Below are 10,162 nucleotides of genomic sequence, written 5' to 3'. Positions count from 1 at the left end.
AACCTTGTTGTGCCTCTAAACATTGGTTTTGATGCTCTAAATCTGGGGCTTTTGAGGCACAACCTTCGAATGAGGTTTTAAGAGCATTGTGTGCGCCAAAATTAAATTTTGATGCTATTGACTCTATAATCAAGACTTGCATTTTGAAAGTTTTTTGTGACTCCAAATATCAATTTTGATGCTCCAAAATTGGGGCTTTTGAGGCACAATTTCTAAAACAGGGTTCTAAGGGCACAATGTCCATCAAACTTGAATTTTCATGCTACTGGCTATAGAATAGGGGCTTTCATTTTGATGATCCGAAACCAAGGCTTTTGAGCAACACAAGCTTTGAAATGAGGTTCTAAGAGCACGATGCGCACCAAAATCAGATTTTGATGCTATTGTCTCTAGAATCAGGACTTGCATCTTGAAACCTTGTTGTGCCTCCAAACATTGATTTTGATGCTCCAAAACTTAGTCTTTTGAGGCAAAAGCTCTGAAATGAGCTTCTCAAAGAATGATGTGCGTCAAAATGGAATTTTGATGCTACTGGCTCTAGGATAGGGACTTGTTTCTTGAAACCTTGTTGTGCCTCCAAACATTGATTTTGATGCGCCAAAATTGAGCCTTTCGAGGCACAAGCTCTAAAAATGAGTTTCTCAAAGAATGATGTGCGTCAAAATGAAATTTTGACGCTACTAGCTCCAGAATAGGGACTTGTTTCTTCAAACCTTGTTGTGCCTTTAAACATTGATTTGGGTGTTTTGAAACCTGTGCTTTTGAGCCACATGGTCTGAAACGAGTTTCTAACAGCACGATGTGCATCAAAATCACGTTTTGACACTACTGGCTCCGAAATATGGACCTGCGTCTCGAAAGCTTGTTGTGCCTCCAAGCACCAATTTTGATGCTTCGAAACCGATGATTTTGAGGCATAAGCTCCAAAACAAGGTTCTAAGAGCATGATGTGCGTCAAAATCAAATTTTGATGCTACTAGATCCAGATTCAGGACTTGCATCTTGAAACCTTGTTCTACGTCCAAACATCGATTTTGATGCTCCAAAATTGGGTCTTTTGAGGAACAATTTCTGAAACAGGGTTCTTAGAGCACAATGTGCATCAAAATTAAATTTTGATGCTACTGGCTCTAGAATTGGGGATTACATCTTGAAACCTTGTTGTGCCTCAAAACATTGATTTTGATGCTTTGAATTTGGGGATTTTGAGGCACAAGCTTCGAATCAGGTTTTAAGAGCATGATGTATGCCAAAATTAGATTTTGACACTATTGACTATATAATCGGGACTTGCATCTTGAAACTTTGTTGTGACTCCAAAAATAGGTTTTGATGCTCCAAAACTGGGGCTTTTGAGGCACAATTTCTAAAACAGGGTTCTAAGCGCACAATGTGCATCAAACTTGAATTTTGATGCTACTGGCTCTAGAATAGGGGCTTGCATCTTGAAACCTTGTTGTGCCTCAAAACACTGATTTTGCTGATCTGAAAAAAGGGCTTTTGAGGCACAAGCTTCGAAATGAGGTTCTAAGAGCACGATGTGCACCAAATTCAGATTTTTATGTTATTGACTCTAGAATCAAGACTTGCATCTTGAAACCTTGTTGTGCCTCCAAACATTGCTTTTGATGCTCCGAAACTGACTATTTCGAGGCACAAGCTCTGAAATGAGCTTCTCAAAGAATGATGTGCGTCAAAATGGAATTTTGATGCTACTGGCTCTGGAATAGGGACTTGTTTCTTGAATTCTTGTTGTGCCTCAAAACTTTGATTTTGATGTGCCAAAATCGAGGGTTTCAAGGCACAACATCTGAAATTAGGTTATAAGAGCATGATGTACATCAAAATTGCATTTTGGCACTACCCACTCTGGAATTGGGACTTGTGTCTTGAAACCTTGTTGTGACTCCAAACACTAATTTTTATGTTCCAAAAAAGAGGCTTTTGAGTCACAACCTCCGAAATGAGGTTCTAAGAACACCACGTTTGTCAAAATCGTGTTTTGATGCTATTAGCTTGAGAATTGGGACTTGTTTCTTGAAACCATGTTGTGCCTTTAAACATTGATTTGGGTGTTTTGAAACTGGTGCTTTCGAGCCACATGCTCTGAAATGAGTTTCTAAGTGCACAATGTGCATCAAAATCACGTTTTGACACTAGAGGCTCTAGAATAGGGACTTGCATCTCGAAAGCTTGTTATGCCTCCGAACACCAATTTTGATGCTTCGAAACCGATGATTTTGAGGCATAAGCTCCAAAACAAGGTTCTAAAAGCATGATGTGCATCAAAATCAAATTTTGACGCTACCGGCTCCAAAATCAGGACTCGTTTCTTGAAACCTTGGTGTGCCTCCAAACATCGATTTTGATGCTCCAAAATTGGGGCTTTTGAGGCACAATTTCTGAAACAGGGTTCTAAGTCCCTACTCCGGAGCTAGTAGCATCAAAATTCCATTTTGACGCACATCATTCTTTGAGAAGCTCATTTCAGAGCTTGTGCCTCGAAAGACTCAGTTTTGGAGCATCAAAATCAATCTATGGAGGCACAACAAGGTTCTGATTTTGGTGCACATCGTGCTCTTAGAACCTCATTTCGAAGCTTGTGCCTCAAAAGCCCTGGTTTCGGATTATCAAAATTAGTGTTTTCAGGCACAACAAGGTTTCAAGATGCAAGCCCCTCTTCTAGAGCCAGCAGAATCAAAATTCAAGTTTGATTCACATTGTGCCCTTAGAACCCTATTTTAAAAATTGTGCCACAAAAGCCTCAATTTTGGAGCATCAAAATTGATTTCTGCAATCACAACAAAGTTTCAAGATGCAATTTTGATGTACATCATGCTCTTAGAACCTCATTTTGGAGATTGTGCCTTGAAAGCCCTGATTTTGGAACATCAAAATCAATGTTTTAAGGCACAACAAGGTTTCAAGAAACAAGTCCCTATTGCGGAGTCAGTAGCGTAAAAATTCCATCATTCTTTGAGAAGCTCATTTCAGAGCTTGTGCCTCGAAAGACTCAATTTTGGAGCATCAAAATGAATGTTTGGAGGCACAACAAGGATTCAAGATGCAAGTCTTTTTTCTAGAGTCAATAGCATCAAAATCTAATTTTGGTGCACATCATGCTCTTAGAACCTCATATCGAAGCTTGTGCCTCAAAAGCCCTGGTTTCGGATCATCAAAATCAGTGTTTTGAGGCTCAACAAGGTTTCAAGATGCAAGCCCCTATTCTAGAGCCAGTAGCATCAAAATTCAATTTTGATGCACACTGTGCCGTTAGAACCCTGTTTTAGAACTTGTGCCTCAAAAGCCCAAGTTTTGGAGCATCAAAATTGATTTCTGTAGTCACAACAAAGTTTCAAGATGCAAGTCCCGGTTATAGAGTCAATAGCATCAAAATCTGATTTTGATGGGGCTTGAATCTTGAAACCTTGTTATGCCTCAAAACATTGATTTTGATGCTCTGAAACTGGGGCTTTTAAGGCACAAGCTTCGAATGAGGTTTTAAAAGCACGATGTATGCCAAAATCAGGTTTTGACAATATTGACTCTATAATTGGGACTTGCATCTTGAAACTTTGTTGTGACTCCAAAAATCGATTTTGATGCTTCAAAACTGGGGCTTTTCAGGCACAATTTCTAAAACAGGGTTCTAATGGCACAATGTGCATCAAACTTGAATTTTCATGCTACTGGCTCGAGAATAGGTGCTTGCATCTTGAAACTTTGTTGTGCCTCAAAACACTGATTTTGATGATCCGAAACCAGGGCTTTTGAGGCACAAGCTTTGAATGAGGTATTAAGAGCACGATGTGCGTCAAAATCAGATTTTGACGCTATTGACTCTATAATCGGGACTTGCATCTTGAAACTTTGTTGTGACTCCAAAAATCAATTTTGATGCTCCAAAATTGGGGCTTTTGAGGCACAATTTCTAAAACAGGGTTCTAAGGACACAATGTGCATCAAACTTGAATTTTGATGCTACTGAAACCTTGTTGTGCCTCAAAACATTGATTTTGATGATCCGAAACCAGGGCTTTTGACGCACAATCTCCGAAATGAGGTTCTAAGAGCATGATGTACATCAAAATTGCATTTTGGCTCTACCCATTCTGGAATTGGGACTTGTGTCTTGAAACCTTGTTCTGACTCCAAACACTAATTTTTATGTTCCAAAAATGAGGCTTTTGAGTCACAACCTCAGAAATGAGGTTCTAAGAACACCATGTTTGTCAAAATCGTGTTTTGATGCTATCATCTTAAGAATTGGGACTTGTGTCTTGAAACGTTGTTGTGCCTTTAAACATTGATTTGGGTGTTTTGAAACTGGTGCTTTCGAGCCACATGCTCTGAAATGAGTTTCTAAGAGAACGATGTGCATCAAAATCATGTTTTGACACTACAGGCTCTAGAATAGAGACTTGCGTCTCGAAAGCTTGTTGCGCCTCCAAACACCAATTATGATGCTTCGAAACCGACGATTTTGGGGCAAAAGCTCCAAAACAAGGTTCTAAGAGCACAATGTGCATTAAAATCAAATTTTGATGCTACCGGCTCCAAAATCAGGACTTGCATCTTGAAACCTTGTTGTGCCTCCAAACATCGATTTTGATTCTCCAAAATTGGGGCTTTTGAGGCACAATTTTTGAAATAGGGTTCTAAAAGCACAATGTGCATCAAAATTAAATTTTGATGCTACTAGCTCTAGAACCGGGGCTTGCATCTTGAAACCTTGTTGAGCCTCAAAACATTGATTTTGATGCTCTGAATCTAGGGCTTTTGAGGCACAAGCTTCGAATGAGGTTTTAAGAGCACGATGTGCACGAAAATCAAATTTTGATACTATTGACTCTATAATTTGGACTTGCATCTTGAAACTTTGTTGTGACTCCAAAAATCGATTTTGATGCTCCAAAACTGGGGCTTTTGAGGCACAATTTCTAAAATGGAGTTCTAAGGGCACAATGTGCATCAAACTTGAATTTTGATGCTACTGGTTCTAGAATACGGGCTTCCATCTTGAAACCTTGTTGTGCCTCAAAAGACTGATTTTGATGCTGAAACCAGGCCTTTTGAGGCACAAGCTTGAAAATGAGGTTCTAAGAGCTTCTCAAAGAATGATGTGCATCAAAATGGAATTTTGATGCTACTGGCTCCGGAATAGGGACTTGTTTCTTGAAACCTTGTTGTGCCTCAAAATGTTGATTTTGATGTGCCAAAATCAGGGCTTTCAAGGCACAATCTCTGAAATGAGGTTCTAAGAGTATGATGTACATCAAAATTGTATTTTGACTATACCCACTCTGGAATTGGGACTTGTGTCAAAATAAATGTTTGGAGGCGCAACAAGGCGTGAAAATCTTATTTTGGCGCACATTGTGCTCTTAAAACCTCATTCGAAGCTTGTGCGTCAAAAGCTTCGGATTCAGAGCATCAAAAGCAATGTTTTGAGGCACAACAAGGTTTCAAGATGCAAGCGCCGATTCTAGAGCCAGCAGCATCAAAATTAAATTTTGAAGCACATTGTGCTCTTAGAACCCTCTTTCAGAAATTGTGCCTCAAAAGCCCCAATTTTGGGGCATCAAAATCGATGCTTGGAGGCACAAATTGGATTCAGGATGCAAGTCCTAATTCTGGAGCCGGTCGCGTCAAAATTTTATTTTGATGCACTTCATGCTCTTAGAACTTTGTTTTGGAGCTTGTGCCTCAAAATCATCGATTTCGAAGCATCAAAATTGGTGTTTGGAGGCACAACAAGCTTTCGAGATGCAAGTCCCTATTCCGGAGCCTGTAGTGTCAAAACATGATTTTGATGCACATCGTGCTCTTAGAAACTCATTTCGGAGCATGTGGCTCGAAAGCACCAGTTTCAAAACACTTAAATCAATGTTTAAAGGCACAACAAGGTTTCAAGACACAAGTCCCAATTCTCAAGTTGATAGCATCAAAACACGATTTTGACAAACGTGGTGTTCTTAGAACCTCATTTTTGGAATATAAAAATTAGTGTTTGGAGTCACAACAAGGTTTCAAGAGACAAGTCTCAATTCCAGAGTGGGTAGAGTCAAAATGCAATTTTGATATACATCATGCTCTTAGAACCTCATTTCGGAGATTGTGCCTTGAAGGCCCTGATTTTGGCACTTCAAAATCAATGTTTTGAGGTACAACAAGGTTTTAAGAAACAAGTCCCTATTCCAGAGCCAATAGCTTCAAAATTCAATCATTCTTTGAGAAGCTCATTTCAGAGCTTGTCCCTCGAAAGACTCAGTATTGGAGCATCAAAATCAATGTTTGGAGGCACAACAAGGTTTCAAGATGCAAGTCCTGATTCTAGATTCAATAGCATCAAAATTTGATTTTGGTGCACATTGTGCTCTTAGAACCTCATTTCGAAGCTTGTGCCTCAAAACCCCTGGTTTTGGATCATCAAAATTAGTGTTTTGAGGCACAACAAGGTTTTAAGATGCAAGACCCTTTTCTATAGCCAGTAGCATCAAAATTCAAGTTTGATGCACATTGTGCCCTTAGAACCCTTGTTTAGAAATTGTGCCTCAAAAGCCCTAGTTTTGGAGCATCAAAATCGATTTCTGGAGTCACAACAAACTTTCAAGATGCAAGTCCCGATTATAATCTTATTTTGGTGCACATCGTGCTTTTACAACCTCATTTTGAAGCTTGTGCCTCAAAAGCCCTAGTTTGGGATCATCAAAATCAATGTTTTGAGGCACAACAAGTTTTCAAGATGCAAGCCCTGATTCTAGATCCAGTACCATCAAAATTTAATTTTGATGCACATTGTGCTCTTAGAATCCTATTTCAGAAATTGTACCTCAAAAGCCCCAATTTTGGAGCATCAAAATCGATGTTTGGAGGCACAACAAGGTTTTAAAATGCAAGTCCAAATTCTGGAACTGGGTAGCGTCAAAATTTGATTTTGATGCACATCGTGATCTTAGAACCTTGTTTTGGAGCTTATGCCTCAAAATCATCGGTTTCAAAGCATCAAAATTGGTGTCTGGAGGCACAACAAGCTTTCGAGACGCAAGTCCGTATTCCGTAGCCTGTTGTGTCAAAATGTGATTTTGATGCACATCGTGCTCTTAGAAACTCGTTTCGAAGCATGTGGCTCCAAAGCACCAGTTTCAAAACACACAAATCAATGTTTAAAGGCACAACAAGGTTTCAAGACACAAGTCCCAATTCTCAACCTGAGAGAATCAAAACATGATTTTGACAAACGTGGTGTTCTTAGAACCTCATTTCGGAGGTTGTGACTCAAAAGCCTCATTTTTGGAACATAAAAATTAGTGTTTGGAGTCACAACAAGGTTTCAAGACACAAGTCCCAATTCCAGAGTGGGTAGAGTCAAAATGCAATTTTGATGTACATCATGCTCTTAGAACCTCATTTCGGAGATTGTGCCTTGAAAGGCCTGATTTTGGCACATCAAAATCAATGTTTTAAGGCACAACAAGGTTTCAAGAAACAAGTCCCTATTCCGAAGTGAGTAGCGTCAAAATTCCATCATTCTTTGAGAAGCTCATTTCAGAGCTTGTGCCTCGAAAGACTCAGTTTTGGAGCATCAAAATCAATGTTTGGAGGCACAACAAGGTTTCAAGATGCAAGTCCTTATTCTAGAGTCAAAAGCATCAAAATCTAATTTTGGTGCACATCGTGCTCTTAGAACCTCATTTCGAAGCTTGTGCCTCAAAAGCCCTGGTTTCGGATCATCAAAATCAATTTTTTGAGGCACAACAAGGTTTCAAGATGCAAGCCTCTATTCTAGAGCCAGTAGCATCAAGATTCAATTTTGATGCACACTGTGCCGTTAGAACCCTATTTTAGAACTTGTGCCTCAAAAGCCCCAGTTTTGGAGCATCAAAATTGATTTCTGCAGTCACAACAAAGTTTCAAGATGCAAGTCCCGGTTATAGAGTCAATAGCATCAAAATCTGATTTTGACGCACATCGTGCACTTAAAACCTCATTCGAAGCTTGTGCCTCGAAAGCCCTAGATTCAGAGCATCAAAATCAATGTTTTGAGGCATAAAAAGGTTTCACGATACAAGCCCCAATTCTAAAATTTGATTTACATTATGCTCTTAGAACCCTGTTTCAAAAATTGTGCCTCAAAAGACCCAATTTTGGAGCATCAAAATTGATGTTTGGAGGCAAAACAAGGATTCACGATGCAAAATCCTGATTGTGGAGCCGGTAGCGTCAAAATTTGATTTTGACGCACATCGTGCTCTTAGAACCTTGTTTTGGAGCTTATGCCTCAAAATCATCGGTTTAGAAGCATCAAAATTGATTTTGACGCTATTGACTATATAATCGGGACTTGCATCTTGAAACTTTGTTGTGACTCAAAAAATCAATTTTGATGCTCCAAAACTGGGGCTCTTGAGGCACAATTTCTAAAACAGAGTTTCTAAGGGCACAATGTGCATCAAACTTGAATTTTGATGCTACTGCCTCTAGAATAGGGGCTTGCATCTTGAAACCTTGTTGTGCCTCAAAACACTGATTTTGAGTCACAACCTCGGAAATGAGGTTCTAAGAACACCATGTTTGTCAAAATCATGTTTTGATGCTATCAGCTTGAGAATTGGGACTTGTGTCTCGAAACCTTGTTGTGCATTTGAGGCATAATTTCTTAAACAGGGTTCTAAGAGCACAATGTGCATCAAAATTAAATTTTGATGCTACTGGGTCTAGAATCGAGGCTTTCATCTTGAAACCTTGTTGTGCCTCAAAACATTGATTTTGATACTCTAAATCTGCGGCTTTTGAGGCACAAACTTCGAATGAGGTTTTAAGAGCACGATGTGTGCCAAAATTAGATTTTGATGCTATTGACTCTATAATCGGGACTTGCATCTTCAAACTTTTTTGTGACTCCAAAAATCGATTTTGATGCTCCAAAACTGGGGCTTTTCAGGCACAATTTCTAAAATAAGGTTTTAAGGGCACGATATGGATCAAATTTGAATTTTGACAATACTGAAACCTTGTTGTACCTCAAAACATTAATTTTGATGATCCGAAACCAGGGCTTTTGAGGCACAATCTTCGAAATGAGGTTCTAAGAGCACGATGTGCACCAAAATCTTGTTGTGCCTCAAAACATTGATTTTTATGTGCCAAAATCAGGGCTTTCAAGGCACAATCTCCGAAATGAGGTTCTAAGAGCATAATGTACATCAAAATTGCATTTTGACTCTACCCACTCTGGAATTGGGACTTGTGTCTTGAAACCTTGCTGTGACTCCAAACACTAATTTTTATGTTCCAAAAATGAGGCTTTTGAGTCACAACCTCCGAAATGAGGTTCTAAGAACACCATGTATGTCAAAATCATGTTTTGATGCTATCAGCTTGAAAATTGGGACTTGTGTCTTGAAACCTTGTTGTGCCTTTAAACATTGATTTGGGTGTTTTGAAACTGGTGCTTTCGAGCCACATGGTCCAAAACGAGTTTCTAAGAGCACGATGTGCATCAAAATCTCGTTTTGACACTACAGGCTCCGGAATAGGGAATTGCATCTTGAAAGCTTGTTGTGCCTCCAAACACCAATTTTGATGCTTCGAAACCGATGATTTTGAGGCATAAGCTCCAAAACAAGGTTCTAAGAGCACGATGTGGTTCAAAATAAAAATTTGACGCTACCGGCTCCAAAATCAGGACTTTCATCTTGAAACATTGTTGTGCCTCCAAACATCAATTTTGATGCTCCAAAACTGGAGCTTTTGAGGCACAATTTATAAAACAGGGTTCTAAGCGCACAATGTGCATCAAACTTGAATTTTCATGCTACTAGCTTTAGAATAGGGGCTTGCATCTTGAAACCTTGTTGTGCCTCAAAACACTGATTTTCATGATCTGAAACCAAGGCTTTTGAGGCACAAGCTTCGAAATGAGGTTCTAAGAGCACGATGTGCACCAAAATTAGATTTTGATGCTATTCACTCTAGAATTAGGACATGCATCTTGAAACCTTGTTGTGCCACCAAACATTGATTTTGATGCTCCAAAACTGAGTCTTTCAAGACACAAGCTCTGAAATGAGCTTCTCAGAGAATGATGGAATTTTGACGCTACTGGCTCCGGAATAGGGAGTTGTTTCTTGAAACCTTGTTGTGAATCAAAAGATTGATT

This window comes from Cryptomeria japonica, chromosome 10 (assembly GCF_030272615.1).
Source record: "Cryptomeria japonica chromosome 10, Sugi_1.0, whole genome shotgun sequence".
Lineage (NCBI taxonomy): Eukaryota > Viridiplantae > Streptophyta > Pinopsida > Cupressales > Cupressaceae > Cryptomeria > Cryptomeria japonica.
This window is presented reverse-complemented; position numbering follows the sequence as displayed.